General features: G+C 34.7%; 1 protein-coding gene and 1 long non-coding RNA gene across 2 annotated transcripts in view; both read left to right on the top strand.

Annotated features, from left to right (window-relative positions):
* Nucleotides 1-19,461, top strand: part of Mob2 (MOB kinase activator 2) — a 494,181-nt gene that overhangs the window by 59,908 nt on the left and 414,812 nt on the right. The gene's annotated exons all lie outside the window — the stretch shown is intronic.
* Nucleotides 11,112-19,461, top strand: part of LOC146992806 (uncharacterized) — a 35,352-nt gene continuing 27,002 nt past the window's right edge. Inside the window, exon 1 of the long non-coding RNA XR_015039139.1 lies at nt 11,112-11,347. This is a non-coding gene — a long non-coding RNA (uncharacterized LOC146992806). The remainder of the gene's footprint in view (nt 11,348-19,461) is intronic.

Raw genomic sequence — 19,461 nt, 5'->3', positions numbered from 1 at the left:
TTTAAGCAATTAAAACACATATTTGGCATCAGCCGCTCACTTAATAGGAAAGTACCTAATTTTCGTAAGCAATTAAAACTTTATTATAAGTTTCTGCGTATCTTGTTTTATACTGGTCGGTTCGTATCGGATTCGATTGTGGATGGAATATTTTGAGTGCATAAGTGCTTATGAGATAATCATAGTGTGTAATTTTTATACGAGCTCCCTTAGGAAATCCACTAGGAAGGCAGACTTTCGTTTATAAAAGTAATATATGGCTATCTTAAATACCATAATGTGGAAGAAGTATTGAAAGTCTGGTAACTCGAATTTCAAAGTGTACGAAAAAAATTTAACGCTTTTAAAATCTTCATTCTGTTAGGCAAGAAATATTGTGTATTTTGATTTCAAGTGTATATTTTAAAGAAAGTTATAAAAATTAAATAAGAAATCATTTCCTTTCTTAGGGACATCATAATCGTACTCTTTTGGACGAATGAGATTCTACTATACTGTATGCAGTATCAATTTTTTGTATTTAAAAGGGCGTCAAAGAATTGAATCATTATGCTGGCCCACCGGCGGCGGAGCGGAAAAGCCGCTGAACACTGGTAGTCCGCCCGGCGTTCGAATCCCGGGGAACGGTCTGCCTGCATGAACGTTTCCTTGATTTCCCTCATGTGTAACGTGTATACGAGCCATTTCCTTAAAAGTTCCTCCACGAAGTCATCCATCCTGCTAAGCAGATAGCCCTCGTGTGCTTTGTCATAATTAAATAAACTAAACAAGTCAAATCTTAGCAACATTTTATCTTGATGGGTAAAGGCAGACACACTCACGAAATTCCCGGTGACACACGGAATGTTGAAAGAATCAGTTCTCCTCTCTTTGACGGTTACTTTTATTTTTTAAGCTTGACTCTAGTTGTCTTCGCGTTCCAGTTTGAAGAGCAAACAACTATATCGTTAACTGTTCCATGCGGGTGATCTCTCACTTTCTCCCAAACAAAAACATGATCGGCGAAATTTCCAGAAAGAGAAATTGGCTCAATTAGGACTGCAGTCTATTGGCTTTTATGTTTGTATTGACTCTGAAATAAAAGTTTTATTCTACTTTTGCATTAAAGAATTAAACATGTGATATGTATGTGATACAATTATTTATTGCACCTGTAAAATTATGATTAATCACTAATCGTCGAGGATCTCACTGATCTACGTAAGCGTGAACAGATTTAGTTTAATAATCATGATTTACAGAAAATCGAAATCGCAAGAAATGAAAATATTTGCTGTTTAGCAGTCACCGGCTCACTCAACTCTCCTCATTAATTCAGGACCGAAATGACGCATTTGTCGAGAGCCCATTTACACTGTGAGGCTAAGAGTAGGGAGGAATTTCTTCATTCTTTCTAAAAGTTCTAAAGCCTTGTTTGTAACTAGTAGTAATTTAGAGCAACCATTAGATTTTCGTAAACTTTTCAAAATTGGTAACTCCTAGCCAAACACTGCTAACGTCCATATTGTTGTATATGCAGGACTTTTGTATAGGTAAGAGGTATTTCTTCCGCCTTCCTTGCGTGCCTTCGTGGTGTATTAGTTCTGCACGCTAGGTCGGTATTCCAGAGGTCCGCAGTTCGATTCCCGGCGAAGGCGTTGTTAATTTTTCATCTTACATGCTTCCAAAAAATACCTAATGTCTCTACTGTGGCTCTCGAACTAAAAGGGTTTGGATGATGATTCTCCTAACCCAGGATTTAGCGATTGGGTCCCCTAAAACACCAGTCGCCCTTTAAAAGGGGGAGTATATAAGGTATTTCTCCCTCCTTCCTAGCGTGCCTTCGTGGTGTAGTGGTTCTGCACTCTGGGCCGGTATTCCAGAGGTCCGTGGTTCGATTCCTGGCGAAGGCGTTGTTAATTTTTCATCTTACCTTCTTCCAAAAAAATACCTAATGTCTCTGCATAGGACAAGAAATATTTTGCAAAAAGTCTACTTGAGTGCAGCATTAAATACTAAGTACTGTGTGATTGATAGTAAAGTATGATTGTTAAATAACGTTTATCAAATATTTCATATTTTTGAAAGTCGTCCTGGTCGGTATGGTGGTTAGCGCAGGCTGTCATATTCGAATCCCGGTAAAGGTTTGGAGTATAGTAGTGTCCTTGCTGCACAGGAATATAAGGGACATTTTGAGTCGAAAGAGTGATATAGGGTGGTTTAATCATTAAGCAAAATAGCACTTGCTTAGGGCATTAAGAAAATAAAGGCACCACAATGTTACGTTTTCGGTTTCAAAATTGAATGTATGGTGCAATTAAACCAAGGCCGAGAGAGAGAAGGAAAGGGGTAAAATAGGCGTAATTAGATGTGGTGATAGCATCAAAAACTTTTAAGCGCTTAGGCTCTCTAAAAGTCTTATTCTAGCCCTGAGATGGTGTTAGGAGAAGAGGAGTATAAGCAGTATCTTCTTAAACAAGGTAGAAGAAAAGGTATTGGTTAGAAGGTATCGATACAAGTCAATATGAATTTTGTATCTGAGGTCCTCCACTGGGCAGTCTTCTATCAAAATTGGGATGGAATTATGGCATTCTCTAAATTAAATAATCCAATCTAGTTCATATTTTACAAGAATGCCCACCATGGTCGAAAGAAGTGCGCAATGGACTTTATTTAATTATTAGTTAATTATTACATTATGTTTTAGGTATCTTCTTCATCCTTCTTCTTAAGAGGTAAATATGGTATGGATCGGGTGCTAAAATAGTTCGGAAAACACAAACTTAGAGCAAAAGCTCTAAGTATTAACAAACAGTTCCATGTCCTTATGTGAAAATATTTCATAAGCAAGTTATTGACTTGAATAATTTTTTCATGTTCGTAACCTACATCATTCAAGACTTCTAAGAACAAATTGAAGAAATATACAAGAAAATAAAGTTTTTTATTTAGAGATTAATTGTTAAATCTTGGATAAAAAGCATTCATCATTTCATTTACAGCTGATCTCTTCACTGCTGAAGACAATGTTTCTTAAGCATATCTGTAGGAATTTTGTATCTGAAGTATGGAACTTTTGGTTTTTAGCTCCTTAGGATGCAGTAAAGATTTGCTAATTGGAATTTTTACTTTACAGGGAATATAAAAGTTTTATTTTTAACACCCATCGGCGGTCGAGCGATTAAATCGCTGAACGCCGGCCTGAAATCCTGGCAAATGAGCTGTGGCTATATGATAGGTTTCATGGCTTTTCCCTTGTGTAGTGTGAGCACGTTCCCCATAAAAAATGAATAAATGAGTGAAAACCCTTCACGATCACATCTTTCCTTTTAGGCAGATTTTTGTGTGCTTTGCCATTATCCAAGCAATCCAAATAGTCCTATTTTGAGAAATTATGTGATAAGAATTATATGGAGATTATTATTCAAGGAAATAAATTCTGTATATAGTTTCTTTGAGCACCTTTATAAAGCAACTTAAAATTGAATAATCCATGTCAGAGATATGATTTTAAATGGAATTATCGCTTTCCGCTTGCGGGCTTTCGTGTTGTAGATTGTTAGCACGTTTAGCGAGCATCTGGAAGATACGTGTTTCAAATCCCATCGAGGGTACATGAACTTTTTACATTTACGATTTATGTGGCTTCAGAGAACCTTAGCCCTCCAGTGGCCGAGTGATTAAGACACCGCTGAACAATGGTAGTTCGTTGTGGGTTCGAACCTGGCGAAAGGGCTGACTGCGTGGTGTTTTCTTCGTTTTCCCCATGTCCAAAATGGGTACGAGCCAGTTTCCCTTGGAAAGTCCTGTATGAAAGAATCAATCGCCCTAGCCATATTTTGTTTTTAGCTCTCTCATATGTTTTGCTATATTCCAAATAACTCAAACTTTATGGATTCTTCAAACTTGCCATCGCTATAACTGAGAAACGTTTTTATTATATAATGCTTAGTGTAAAATATTGCAACGGTTAAATTTTTAAGAAGAGTTTTTTAATTTAAAGCTTGACGTTCCGCGCTTTTATGCCGCTTTTGGAAGGGGAAAAAGTCGACAACAGAATCTTTGCTTGTTACTCCACTTTTTCTTCTCCGCCAACTCCTTGCCTTTTTAAACTAAAAGTCTGAGACGAAAGAATTCACAGGAGAAAGAAAATCGAATACAGAGAGCTCATAATTTTAACACTTTCGGGAGAATTTTATTCTTCATTCCAGATAGCATTACATAATCCAAACTTTTGGAGAAAATCTAATTCTAGAGTTATAATATTTTCAGTGAGTGCAGAATATTTATTGTGGTTTATAACTAAAGAGTTGAATGCCTGTTAATACTTATAAGCAAATATTAACCCACTTCCAGATTTGCATTTTAATGTTAATGTTCATTGATACACGTTTTTCAGGCATTGTACTATTGGAAAGAGATTTCTGAAATAAATATACAGGATATATTTCTAGAAATATGCGTAGTATTTGGTATATTCTTTACTGCTCGATTTTTGTTCTACTATCTGTTTTCTAATCACAGTTTGTATTTGTATTATTAACATCTCATCAGCACTTGAGTTAACACCTGATATCAATTCTTTTCGGATATACTAAAAATAAGCGTCCTTCTATGCAATTGCCGTCCGTTGAATTCCAAAGTCAAGTTCTTATCTTGATTTAATCCCCTTTGGAAAGAGATTGGTGAGACTCTTCCTTTAATAAATCTGTTATTTTCTTAGTATTTGGATCTCGTTATCTTTTATCATCCATTTCTGTAAATAACGTGGATGTATATGGGATAAATCAAATTTGCATCATGGTGTTGATTGAATGTCGGTACTGTTGTCTTTAAGGTACTGAAATACCAGAAAAAACCGACCATCAAGAGCCATAGTAATTAATATATCGTACAAAAGGGCTGCTGAAATATTTACTATATTATCGTGTGTGTCTTGTTTACTATTATACTAAGCCAAACGTCATACTAAGCCTTACGATCATACTAAGCCAGACGTTTATTAGTAAGTTAATCAAGGACAATAATGGCAATTTTTTTGATCAAAATGTGCGTATCATTCGTGTAGTATAGGATGAACTAGAGTTCCGCAGTCACTGGTGCGCTACGAAAATAACTAAGGCTGAATATAATTAAGGCTATTAACTTTTATTTCAGTGCAAATTTTTATGCGATTGTTTTCGTGGAATGTCTCAACATTTCGCGAGTATTAAACTTTCTTTCACGAATGTCGGATTCTTCATGTTTTTTAATGTTTATAACTATTAAATTCTTTTTATATTCAAATACTATTTATTGCTTTAGGTTAGAATTTCTGCAAAAATACACTGATCCTACTCCAAAGTCTAAATTTTGAAAACTGAATTACCTAAGTTTTGCTGGACTTCTGGAATTTACACTAAAAGTTAGTGTCTTCTATTTCCTGCCGCCCTACTAGTGGCCTAGCAGTTGAACACCGCTGAATGCTGGTATTTCGACCAGGTTTTGAACCTAGGCGAACGAGCTGGCTGCATGGTTGTTTTTCGTGGTTTTCCCTCCATGTGGTCACGTGAATACTTGCCAGTTTTCTTTAGAAAGTCTTCCAGGGCGTCATCCATGCCCTTGGGTAGATAAGCCTTTTGTGCTTTGCCAAATTCAAATAACGTAACCATTGCCTGCCAGTGGTTTTTTTAAACAGTTTCGAGGCCGAATGACCACCCTCTTTTGTAACAAGCTTCTTAATGAAGATAATTTCTATGTGTACAGTATACTGTATAAAAATATTTTCCAGTTGAATGTTAATCTTGATTTAAATTAAGTATAAATACGTTTCAAAAATTTGATTGATACGCATAATAAATTTCTGAAAAATTTATAACTATTTGTTTGTTTTCCCCACTAATGAACATCAACTCCCGAAATGTTTATGTAAAAATCCTCGATCGCGAAATTATCAATGCGAATTTAAAGCTGCGAAAATTTCGCGAACTTTTCAGCATTTCAGCTTTTCAGCAGCGACCATCCCACGAATTTTGCCGTTTTCTTACCGCGATATAATTGGTGCCCTGATTTTATAGTTCTTACATTGTGTGCAATTTAAGGCCCTGTTATAATTTTTTATGGAGAGACATCTAATGGCAAGGTGTTTCTACTTAAGCAATATTAAAGCATCTTTCGGAAACCTTATACAACACCTTTATATATTAGGTTTAAATTTTCATATCATTATTGTCACATGCCTTTGCTTTTTCGAGTGGTACAACTCCCTAATTTTACGCTATCTTATTTACACTTAAACTGCTGATTGTTTTTGTTACTTTTCTCTATTAAATATGCACTGCTGAATTCGGTAATTACGACCATGTATATGTAACAAGATAGCACTTAATGGTAGGGGGTAAAAGCGCATTTGAATTTATTTGTATTCGTGTGAAAATTTAATTCATTATAGAATTAGCTAGGAATAGGTATAACGTGAAAATTTTCAGGTCAAGCGCTTTTTATAATTGAGTTTCGCTTTGTGAATTAAGTATTGCAGTGGCCGTCTGTACGAAAATAACCAAAAGAATCGTTGTGAAGTATATGGATTCCGGTGCATTCTTAAGTTTTCAACGAGATCTAAAATATAAAACTATATCAAATCCATCGCGGACAGTGTGGCATAGGTATTTTCGATCACTCATTTTAAAGAATATTATGTTACTGAAACCTTTCACCAAGACGTTAAATTTTTTACTTCTAATTTAATTTTAACTCTCTTCATTTTAAGAAAATATCGAACACGTGTTTTAAACTGTCTTTTTTTTTTTTTTTTTTTTTTTTTTTTTTTGTAGCCACATGATTTCTTTCAAAATCTCAGCTTCAAATGTTCATCAGAAGCCCAAAGAAGCCTTAAAACTGTGTCATGTTTTATCCGTATCTTTCCCCCCCCCTTTTTTTTTCTCATTTGCTTTGAAAGAGAAACATTTCGCTTTTATTGCTCAATGCTATTGACATTAAAAATTAATGAACTGCTGCGCAAAACACTCTCCCCTTTTTTAGTAAGAATAAACTTAATTTCAGCATCGTTTATGTGAGTACAGAAATATGTTCATTATTTTATGAATAATTTTTCGCTTAGTGATTACATTTACGTAGCAGACATAATCTGCCAATAACATTTTAAAGAGATTTATTCTTAATTTGCTATGGTATTGATAAATATTCAATAGCTTGAATCAATTTTGAAATTTGTTGCTGAGTGTCAATGTGTTCTGCAAATACGACTTAAAAATATCTCAAAAATCACTTCATACCAACTGTTAGTGTTAAACTAAGCCTGAATGTTCTTGGAGAGGTATGATCTACACCAGGCGTCCGCGTGCGCCGTTATATATTCATAGAAACACGCCAAGAAACGTTTAGTCATAAATTTTAAAATGCATAATATAAACTTTTCTAAAAATATTGAGGCCAACGGTAATCTTTCTATATCTACTTGATGAAGTGAGAAATGTTGGTTATCAGCGAATCAAATTACAGTGTACGTACCTTATAAAAATTACCTCTTCCACAGAGCTCATTTGAATGCAAACCAAATTAATTGTGTTGATTGATATCATGTAATATATAAAGCATCATTTAAGTTTCTAACCAGTTATTTTATGTTCATTTACTTTTTTATCAGCCTCGTTTTCATTTCCCTTCCAGAATGGACATTTCCAGCGCGCGCGTCATTCAAATTGGGTAGAATAAAGGAAGTATTTAAAGCAAGGTTTGAGGGCGAAATCAGAGCGTGTTCTGTCACTTGAAGGCCACGTTGCTAACTTTCATTCTTTAGCGATCAGTATTCTGCGACGTTGAGTTATTCTTGCCATTAGGCTTGTTTACGCCGATTTCTATCAGAGTCAGCTTGCGCCCTAGTTATACTGTGAAGCTGTTTGGCTATAACTAAATTTAATTAATTTTAGTTCATCCATTATCTTATTTAAAGCCAAAGCCATCGGCTTCTGTAAGCAAGAGTTTGTGCCGTCTGCTGAACTTTATTTTTTTGATTAATAAAAGGGCTCTTTACACCCTTTCCCTGTCTCCGTGGTATTTATAAGACACAATTAAAATTCGCAAGTTATCGTTTAGAGTTCTGGTCTGAATGTTATCTAAGAAAGCCAAATCTTATAAATAAAATAGCTTTTTCAAAATAAAACAATTTCAATTAATTGTATGAGCAGTCGAACAATAACAGTAAACAAGCAAGACGACAGAGAAACGAATTGATTGAGTGGAATCTATCTTGAGAGACATGAAACTACATTTTATCATTATTGTTTTCAAATCATTTATTATTACTAATGAATAAGCAAGAGATGCGAAGTATTGTTGGATGGTACCTTATTAGTATACTGGTATGTAAAATGAAAGATACTAAAGCATTTTTTTGCAATAATTGAAAACAGCTATCATTAATATTTAAAAAATTGATATTACACCAAGTTTCGGAGATCGTAAATCTAATGTAAGCATTTATTGGACATTAAAAGAACTTTTTTTAAAGAAAACTGAACCATTTTCCGTATCTGTGAAATTTGTTTGTAAAATTGCAGTTCTTGCCGGGGGGGGAAGACTTTTTTTTTTCAGTTAAAGTGAGTTCTCGCAATCGTTTACACAGGGTGATTCTAAATTGTTTTTAAAAACTAAGAGGGGTGATGGTACTCATCTATATGAGCAAAAAGAGGAATAATATTAGAATTTCAACCTGAACTTACAACAGTGTTGGGAGAGCGAATGAACGTGATCAAAAGTTACACAATCAGTTTGGTGAGAAACTCACAGAGAATGCACAAAACAGATAAAACCGAAAACTTGTCTTTCGAGTGTTAATTCGAGCTCAGACTAATGGAAAACACTCAAATGCACATTCTTTGGTAGGCAAGATTTCAAGCTCTGAATTGATTGCAACAAGTTAATTATCTAAATTATTAGGAAGGAAAACTGCTGCCTTGATATCAAGCATCAAGGTAACAGTTTTTTTCCTCTTCGCCATCTTCTATCCTGTGCTCCTGGACTGTACTGCGCTCATTTTACTAAGCGCCTATCAATGGGCATGAAATTCTGACAGTCGGTTTTCATGTGTGTTTTCATGAACTTTTCATGCTAATCTCGGCATACAGAGGGAGTTAAAGTTAGTTGATAATATTCAGCCCTTGATTAGATAATTAACTTGTTGCAATCGTTCGCGAGGTTGAGACCTTGCCAACGAAAGATGTGCATTTGAGTGTTTTCCATCAAAGTCTGAGCTCGAATTAACACTCGAACGCCACGTTTTCGATTTTATCCGTTTTGTGCATTCTCTGTGAGTTTTTCACTAAACTGATTGTGCAACTTTTGGTCTCGTTCATTCTCTTTCCCAACACTGTTGTAAATTCAGAGAGGAATTCTAATAGTCCTCTTTTCTGACGCTCAGATTGGAATATGACCCTATGTTCTGTGGTAATTATTGCTCATCTGGATGAGTACTATAACCCCTCTTAATTTGTAAAAACAATTTAGAATCACCCTGTATAATGACTGAGATAAGTCATTGATAAGTTTGAGATTAGCCGGTTTGAAGCAGAGGTCGCTCGATGGTTAACTAATGCCTCGAATGGTGGTATCCAAGTTACGATGCGAATTTCAAACTGTAGACACTATCAGCAGAAGAATCCAGGGCACTTATGAATGATCAATACATAGCATTAAATGCGTGACTTTTTAAGAGAAATGACGACTAGACTGTTCTGTCAGGACATGCCTGCTGCGTATGAGACAACAGATCAGAGTAAGCCCTTTACACTCTGCGATCAGCGATATATGTTCCTGTCAACAGATCGCAGAAGAGAGCCTGTGCCGCTCATTCATCGTGTCTGTCGCTTACTAAACACGTTTAACACATATTCGCTCAACGCCTGGCAATTCACAGAACACCCCCAAACAACAGCAGATGAACTTGGGCAACGTGTTGAACCGCATGGACTCCAAGAATACATTCAGTGTCTGTTCCTTTTTATACAAGGCTATTTATAGCAGCAGTTATTGCTGCTCGGGGTGGATACTTGAGATGCTAATTTGTTTCTTTTTCATAAGATCCACAGCCTGTTGCAGGCCAGGGCTGTCTCTCCAAGTTTCCTCCACCTGACCTCCACTCGGCGCAATAGTCTTCTATCGGTTAACTCCAATTAACTTTAAATCTTCCTCGACATCATGACTCGACTTAGTGGGTGGTCATCATTTTCGTCTTCAGTTCTCAAAAAGGTTCTTTTTGGTTGGAAATGCATCATCATATCTAAACAAATGGCCTAGCCATCTGATACGAGATGTCTTTACAATTCTCACAATATCATTTTCACCATATTTTCCGTATAGTTCATGATGATAGAATCCACCACATGCCATTTTGTTGTACCGGTCCAAAGATCTTTCGTAGGATTTTTCTTTCAAAAGTTGATATCAGATCTTTCTCTGTTCTGTTAAGTATCCTACATTCACTTCCGTAAAGGGCAACAGGCCTTATGAAAATTTTATATAATTCAGTTTGCGTTCCGCAAATTGAATCGAGCTGTAAACTCCTCTCATTTCATCTTTTCACTGTACCATGAGAGATTTTATTTCACGGTTTATTTTTCTTTCGGAATGGATAGCGTTTATTTATTAACATAATTAAAAATTTTCCACGATATTCATCTTTTAATAAGCTTCTTGCAAATATAGATATTTCTGATATCGTATCAAAGCCATGGATTTCCAGTTAGTAAAACAAAAACCATTAATTTTTAATTTGTCGTTACTGTAATAAGTTGAAGTGAACTTAATCATACTGTTAAAATACTTCATTGTAATTTGGGGGATATGAATTTTTGATTGAAGAAAATGGATGCTAATCTCCTTAAATGTTTTCAGTGTTCCTAATAAAAACCAAAATTCCCCTTGACCTGGCAATATTCTCGTATTTCCCGTCAAGTAGGTGATGTATTCTCGACTCGAAGTATGAGACGGCTTAACTTCTTGGAGTGTGGCCAAGCTTGCATACGTTGCAATCATGTTATAGGTCTTCCCCCCCCTCACCGTCCTATTCTTTGAGATCGATCCGTAATGGCCGATCTCTTGCCTTAGAGCAGTTGGAAGAGAGAGATGGGGGTGGCGCGAAAACTATTTTGACGTGCGATATTGCAAGCAAATTGATTCGGTAAAAAGTTCATAAACTGATTTGTGCTCTGCCCTTTCCACTCTTAAATCTGTAAAGGAATTTTGATATATCTTTTGAGAGCCTTTTAATAGTTAGCATAAACAAGTGCACTTTTTTAAGTTCTTTTTCTGTCTATTGCTGTGTCTTCAGGTGTTGTAACCATGAAAATAATGTCGTAACGGTTAGCATTTGGTATGTATTGGTTGCAGAATATGTAAATGTGTCCGATATTCATATTTCCTTTCCTTTTTTGTACATTTCATCTGTTTGAAAGTGGATGCAATTTTTACTCGGAGCAGAAAATTAAATATAATGCATGAAAAACTATAGTATAATGTATTTTTAATTTATGCATTAACATTAAGGCGTTAATCTATGTATTAAAATTAATCTATGTAATTTTTAAAATCTATGTATTAACATATTTCGAGTTTTATGTTGAATGGAGTACGTAAATCTTGCATCGGAATGGGATACCGCGTTTTTCTTCTTAACCGCTTCGCTCTGGGAGGGGGGGGGCTGTTAAAGACTATTTAAGTAGCCTTAGGTGACCCGCAGCACACGAACGAGAAATCTGGTAATTTCAATTAAATTATTTTACACGTTCCACTCGAAGGCGACTTTTTGTCGCCACTTTAATGTAAGATAGTTGAAGCTACTTAATACATGTACTAATAATTCATATTCACTTAATATCCATCCTTTTTTTCCCCATATGGATGTGATAGTATATTTCGCTAACGGATTGCTTCTTCGTCCACTGAGTAAGTTTTAAATTCATGTTCTCCGTTATTTTATTAGTAATTTTGTATTACTACTTAATTTCAGTTTTAAGTTCAGTGAAAAGTGTCTTAATTAATATCTTCTGCTTGATCTGACATTAGAATTTGTACTAGCGGAACTAATCCTACACTGGGGAGGAATTTAGAATTTTCGGGTGAACTGTTAAATTAACGAATTTGGTATGGTTCATCAGCTGATTTTGGGTAACATAAACGGAGTGGTTTTCAAAGGGGAGGGAGGTTCCATTGAATCTGATGTGCCTCCTCTTGATAACGTTATATCAGATTTGATTGCATTCCTCTTCCGATGTTCTTATTTTTTGTGGTTTTTGGAATTTTTAAGGTTGTAGTATTTCACATTTCTTTAATTCTTTTGACTTTTGATTAATTTTACATATTTATAGGGAATTTTGGAATTTAATGGTTTGCATTTACTTTCCTTTGGTAGAATTGGTTTTAAATGTCTTTCTGTCTATACTAATTAATTTTCAGCAGCATATTGCGCGGAAATAACTTGGGGTTTTATTTTAAACTTAATGGAACTGCTACTTTCATAATGTATTCTCTGCAGTACTTAATCTCACTTAAAATCTACCTACTTAGCATAAACACATCTTAGTAAATACCCGTTTGGCATAATTCTTACTTGAGTCAAAGACAAAACACCTTCGCATTTATTAATTGTAAAAGATCGGGGTTTGGTTTGTTCCCTTTGAAAAGTCAACCAATTTCCGGTCAATGACTGTACTTGATTTGCTGATTACACTTTCACTTTTTTTTAAAGTTTCCATTTTCAGTTTATTCATGCTTCATATTTGATGTTTCATTTTAAAAATAATTTTCAAGATACATTTTTAAAATATGCTTATAAGTTACTTCATTCCACTAAAATTCTACTTTATGAAAAATTATTATTTATAATATAATATTTTATAATTTATATAAACTATAATTATTATTTATACACATTTATACAATTATTATTATTATTTATACACTAAAATTCAACCTTTATCAAAGGACATAATATACTAAATGAACCATTAGTATATATTTTAGTACTAATATACATTAGTATAAAACATTAATCTTCACTTTTAGTTTTTGTTTACTAACATTCAATTCGGATGTTTTTCGCAAACAAAGCTAGGTAGAATTCAGACATTCTTACTGCTTAGTTGGATATTCATCTCGAGTTCTTTAATTCATATATATATATACACCCTTGTTTAAGGGTAGTTTCTAAGGGTAGGGGGACAAAAGTGCTCTCCCCTCTTTCTAAAAACTAACATTTTACCATTATAATTTTTTAAATGTTTGCTGGGACTTTTACGGCCCATTGGTAGCGAAAGGGATAATGAAATTTATTTAGCATGAAATCGCTAACTTCCTTTTTTTTAGTGATAAACGATATAAACATCTTCTTTTACTTTATGGCCTTTAAGTATTCCTTTTCGTTGAAAAATAATTCCTAAACCGGCAAATTTTATATAATTATTAGTTTTGAGTTTTAAAATTAATGTGTATTTTATCCAAGCTAGCTGGCTATAAATATTTCGACAACTTCCGGCTAAGTTACTGATTGTAGTTTAACCATTGGTAGGGAATGTGTTATAAAACATGGAATGTAACTGCTAGAGAAATATAAACTAAGATGAGGCCCTACTTATATTGATTGTTTCCGTGCAGAAAGTATTGTAGATTTTTTTCGGATGTGGATTTTCTCCATGAGTATCTATTTTACTTTAATAGTGTACGCTGTGTATATTATATTGGAAGGAATATTTTCTAACTTTTATTTTACGTATGCCGAAGTTTATTTGGGAAAAGTATTGCTAGAGAAGGGGGTAAAAAAAAAATACACCACTGAGGCAAATAAATAACATTTTTCAGTGCACGTCCTCTTGAAGCAAAGCAACTAATAAAAATGAGAAAACTCGTCCCCCTTAAGGAAATTGAAGAATTTTATCACGTAATGGAGTGGTTGCTGAGAAAGATATTAAGTGCGAAGTCCTAGGTGCCGAAAAGGTTTCTGTGAGACTATATCGATTGAGTTTTCATCGCCTTTGCCTTCACCTGCTCACTAGTGACTATTTTTCTCCAGCGGTTTTTAAAATTATGCTGCCTGTGTACTGTTTTGTAGTATTTTCTGAAGAAAAATATCACGTGTGTTTATTCTTATCTCGAGTTCTCCATTACAAAGGCAAGGTAAACTTTAAAATTTCTTTGCTGACTAAATGGGAAGTTTTTAACACATTCGTTTTTTGTTGGTTCGCTAGAATTAGGCTTGCCATAATATTTTTTGCTGAAACCGGGACAGTTTTGACAAAGAACTCACAACAGAAAATAAAACCTAGTAGGATAAGTACCTATGATTGAAAAGGCTAAATAAAGAAAACAACGACTTCAAAGAAATTTTTAATAACTCTAACTAATTGCTAAAACAGCTTCAGAAATTGTGTGAACTTTCTCAGAGCAAATTTTTCCTTCCGGCAGAGTTCAAAATGCTCTCAGTACTGCGGGACTGGTATATTTATGCTTTGAAGTAAGTTCAATCTCGGAAGAATTTCTGTGGCTGGAGGGTCCGCCAGTGCCCGAAAGGATGAGATCACTGAACACTGTTGGTTCGACCTGCGTTCGAATTTCGGTGAACGAGATGCTTGAATGGACGTTTACATGGTTTTTCCTATGTTTAAGATGAGTACGAGGCCTAATCGGTGTTTCGAGCGGGTTTTAATATCATTCGGGCTGATTTTCACTACCTTATGATACCGAGTTTTTTTTAATCTCTTAATGATTTCAATATATATAGGTCCTAAATTCATGCATCTGCTGTTTCTGTATAACTGAAGCCCCCAGCGGTAAAATCGCCTAAAGTTGGTATTCCGACTCGTGTTTAAATCCTGGCGAAAAGGCTGTCTTCGTGGGAGTTTGTGGTTTTTTTCATGTGTAGCATGAATACGAGCCAGTTTCATGTAGAAAGTCCTGCAGGAGGGCATCCCTCTTCTTAGGCAGATAGCGTTCCAGTGCTTTTCCATCACGTAATAAATCTAAATCTAAAAAATGCATCTTTTTAATTGAATTTTCTTGAAAAACGATTTATTAAGTCATTATTGATATAGTTTTATCAAAAAGGTAAGTTCGTATCTCTTTAGGGTATCTAAATCTAAGTCTAAAAATATATCTTTTAAATTAAGTTTTCTTGAAAAACGGTTTATTAAGTAATTATTGATATTGTTATGTCAAAAAGATAAGTTCGTATTTTTTCAGGGGAGTTATTTTCTTGATAATGAGCTTTGAATATTATTTTGAAGTATTATAAGTATACTGCAGTTTTGTAATGTATGAATGTCTTTAAGGAATATTATGTAGAAATTTTAATATACACTTGAAATATATAAAAAATTAAATTGTTTAAAGAAAAAACATTGGTAAATATTTTTGGCCATTTTCTGTGTCGTACGTATAAGACTGCTGAGGTATCCGGACATAATCCCGACAGCCGAAATCCCGACAAGCCAAAATCCCGACAGGGTCAAAATCCCGACAAGCCAAAATCCCGACAGGGTCGAAATCCCGACAAGCCAAAATCTCGACAGGGTCAAAATCCCGACAAGCCAAAATCCCGACAGGGTCGAAATCCCGATTGTCCAATATCCCGACAGGGTCAAAATACCAACACGGGCGAAATCCCAATAAGGCCTAATGACCCCTTAACATACTTCCACAGCTGCAACTAGTATATGCTTTGATGACTAGAAAATCTGAAGAAAATTACAAAAGATTATTCCAAGATTTAATTGATTTCGCTGAAGAAAATAATATTGAACTGAGGCCATCTAGAATCATTAGTGATCTAGAAAAGGCAGCTATAAATGCTCCGCGCACTCAAAATGCTGTCGAGGATTGGCACAGAAGATGGGAGACCTTAATTGGACGGGCCATTTTGGCGTTTATAACATCATAGAAGGATTTCAAAAAGAACAGGAGCATGTGGAATACCAAGTTGAATGCATTCTTCGCGGATAACAACAACCAAAACGTAGGAAGGTAGTTGATGACAGAGAAAGGAGAATTATGACTGTTGCGGACGATCGTGATAATCGACCTGTGATGGAATATCTTCGTGCTATCGCTCACAATGTGTCACTGTAAATATGTCGTTTGCATGTCTAAGTGATGTTTTCTTTTTCTTAATAAAAATAATTTTATAAATCTTCATTTCAAATTTTAACGGTCATTTCAATTTGTTAAAAATTATTTAAGTAATGACATAATTTTTATGATTTTTTGATTTAAACTTTTAATTAGTAATATGTAATAGTTAGTTAAAAATTGTATTTTATAAAGCTAAATTGAGTGTTTGTATTTAGATATTAACTTGTCGGGATTTTGGACAGTCGGGATTTCGACCCTGTCGGGATTCTGGACACTCGGGATTCTGGCTTGTCGGGATTTTGACCGTGTCGGGACTTTGGGTTGTCGGGATTTCGGCCCTGTCGGGGTTTTGGACATCGGGATTTCGGCTGTCGGGATTATGACCCAGACCCGACTGCTGAATAGTGGAATTTCGATCCCAGGAAAACGGCATGGTTGGTTTTCTTAATTTTCTCTATGTGTAACGTGAATACGAGCCATTTTCCTTAATAAAGACTTCCAGGAAGGCATCTATTCCCTTAGACAGATATCTCTGATGTCGTTTACCATATTCCAATAACCTCACTTTTGTGTCGTAGGCGGCGAGAATAGTAGATCATCGCTTTTCGTTTTGCTCTAAAAATCAGAGCCACACCCTTCGGAGAGACCGAATAGACAGCCGTTTATTAATTCGTAAACATTGAGTTCGAGGCCCTTTTCCATGTGGTGCGCATTTTGCTAAATCCCCTAATTACTAATTTTATATTTTCCCTTAACCAAATGTAAGAAAATATTTAGGCTTAACATTGGCAGTAGATATTACAAAAAAATAAGGAAAATGAAAAATTTTCAAGGAAGCTTGATTATTCCATTTGGCGTGTTTGATACAACAAACCACTTGTGTTGCGAGGTCTCTTCTCAGTTACAAATTAGTTTATGGTATAAAAATTAGTGTGGGGGGGAACTTAAATGATTGCCACTTTTATGCTACCATAGAATTTTTATTACTTTTTTTTTCAAAATTTTTGTTGCCGAAACATTTTAAAAGTAGACGAATTGGTAATTTTGTAATTATTAGTTCAGAAGTGAAAATTGTTTTTAAATTGCCGACTTTGTTATAGTGATAAGAAGTATGCTATTTCAGCTTGAAAGATCTTATGTCGTGTGCATCGTCATCAGCTTTTTTTTTAGCCCAAATCTGCTTTGTTACTGAGGGACTATTGTTTTCGTTTTGCGATTTGGCGTCGAATCACTCTGAATGTTCGTTTCACTTTTCAGACTGTTGCCACCAAATATTATCGCCCTGTATTATATTTGAAGAAATTAAATGATGAAGAATCTGCATAAATGTATGTATGTTTCTCGCATTGTGATAAAACAACGGTACCTAGAGCCATCCAATTTTGGATGACGTAATCCTACTGCGAATACGGGCATATAAGTGGAAGCAGAAAGTTGGAATTTGTTTCATTATCGATTTCATACTTTGTAAAACTTTAACGAATTTTTAACTTGCAAACTCAAGGATTTCAAAGCGAGCAATGGCAACGTTGTACAGAAAAAACATATTTATCTCCAGCGCGTGAAGACTGTGTATTGGAAATTCTAAAGATATGCTCAATTTATAATTATTTTGCTGTATTGCTCTTGAACTGAATTTTATAATTCAAGTGCGAAGAACAAGCTATTTAATAAATAAAGGTAACGCACAAAATGTTAAAAAAAAAAAGGCCCCTTTGGATGTAATTTAAAATCTGAAACTTTTCAGATTTTAATTTTTTTTTAAATTTAAAATATAATTATTATTCACTGTTGCCCTAGTTATTGCTTCATCAGTAATATCACTTTTAACAACTGTAATCTTACCTAAAGTCTTTGAAAAAGTTACGCTAACTGTTAAGAACTATATTTATTTATTTTTTGGGGGGCGCTATGTTTTTATAACACCTCCATAACTTGAACACTGCCATGCTGCAAATTTTTATACTTCAATCAGATCTAAAAAATCGTTTCCCCTGAATATTTTTGTCACTTTAATACATTACATTTGCATTTCGTATCCTTTCAAATTCTTTTCTTTAGGAATTATCGTGAATGTATTACATTTTAATTTCACGCCCGCTTTAGTTTTTTACAAGTTAATTTTTACGCTTTAACTTTTTAACTAGTTAGATATATTTAAAGTTTTACCTTAGGCAAGTGCCTTACTCGCTTCACGCTTCGAACTGCTCTGTAGGAGCGAAAAAAGAATCCTTCAGCTGTTGAAAAATCAACATAATTTCGGCTACTTAATTATTACTTTGCTAAATTTTGACCTCTTATCAAGTTTGCCAATCTTTAAAGAACAATGTTTTCAAAATTGAATTGACCGCATAACTGTGGACAGGATAAAAAATTGTGTGTTAAAACGGAACTCTGTAGTTCAGTATCTGAAAAGTGCTTGAAATGATATTTTGAAGCATAGCTATTTAAGACATGTTTAAAATTTCATTAGCAACTATTAAATAAAAGTAAATTTTTTTACCATGCTTAATATCAATTTGTTATTCCTTGTTTCCATGAAGCTTGTTTCTCTGCCACTGACTTATTATATCTTTAACCATCGGTTTCTTATGAGAAATTCGAGCCACCTTTATCCTCGGATGGGTCACTGTCTCGCAAGTGGTCAAGTATTTCTGTTTGTATTCTGACCGGTTTTCATAATTTTAACAATCAATCAGTAATTCTCATTACAAAAGCAAATGACATGGTACGTAGTTGTTTTTATAATTTTGTTGAGTACTGAACAAATGCATTTATCAGTCAACTGGGACTTCGTTATGCCTTGAAGTTGCACCAACGAGTGGCTTCTTATCTTATTATGGGGCGTTTCTGTCTCGTTTCTGATTTAATTTACTCCAAATGTATGCAGATTTAATTGCTGTAAAAAAGAGCGCAGCGTGCGTAAGAATACAGTAGGTAGCCCTGATGAACGTCTGAAGATGATGTTTTGCAGTGCGACAGGATTTCGGACTTGGCGGATTGCGTTACGTTAGTAGTTTAACCTAATAGAAGGGCTTGTTTAATTCGGTAAGTAAAGTTTACGCTCAATTCCTTAAAACTTGGTGAGGGCTTAACTAATGCTTGAAATACTTCAATTTTCCCCTTTTATTTAACTCTTCAGTTGTAACATGGATTGTACCCGAGTTTTATTACTGCCGACCTAAACTCAAGTTATTTATCAATTTGTTTCAGGCTGCTCTTATTTTTTTTGTAGCTTATGTAACTGCAAATCGCAGTCACTAGTTGCATATATTAAAAGTTTGTTGTTTACCTGTACATTCATTTACACCAGTATTTCTTAACCTTTCTAGCGAGTCGCACCCAATTGAATCTGAAAATATATCT

This window comes from Stegodyphus dumicola, chromosome X2 (genome assembly GCF_044657685.1).
Source record: "Stegodyphus dumicola isolate Sdum_Otavi_A_Nest chromosome X2, ASM4465768v1".
In the NCBI taxonomy this organism is placed as follows: Eukaryota; Metazoa; Arthropoda; class Arachnida; order Araneae; family Eresidae; genus Stegodyphus; species Stegodyphus dumicola.
Note: the sequence above shows the minus strand (reverse complement) of the source record. Positions and strands in the feature narration are given on the sequence as shown.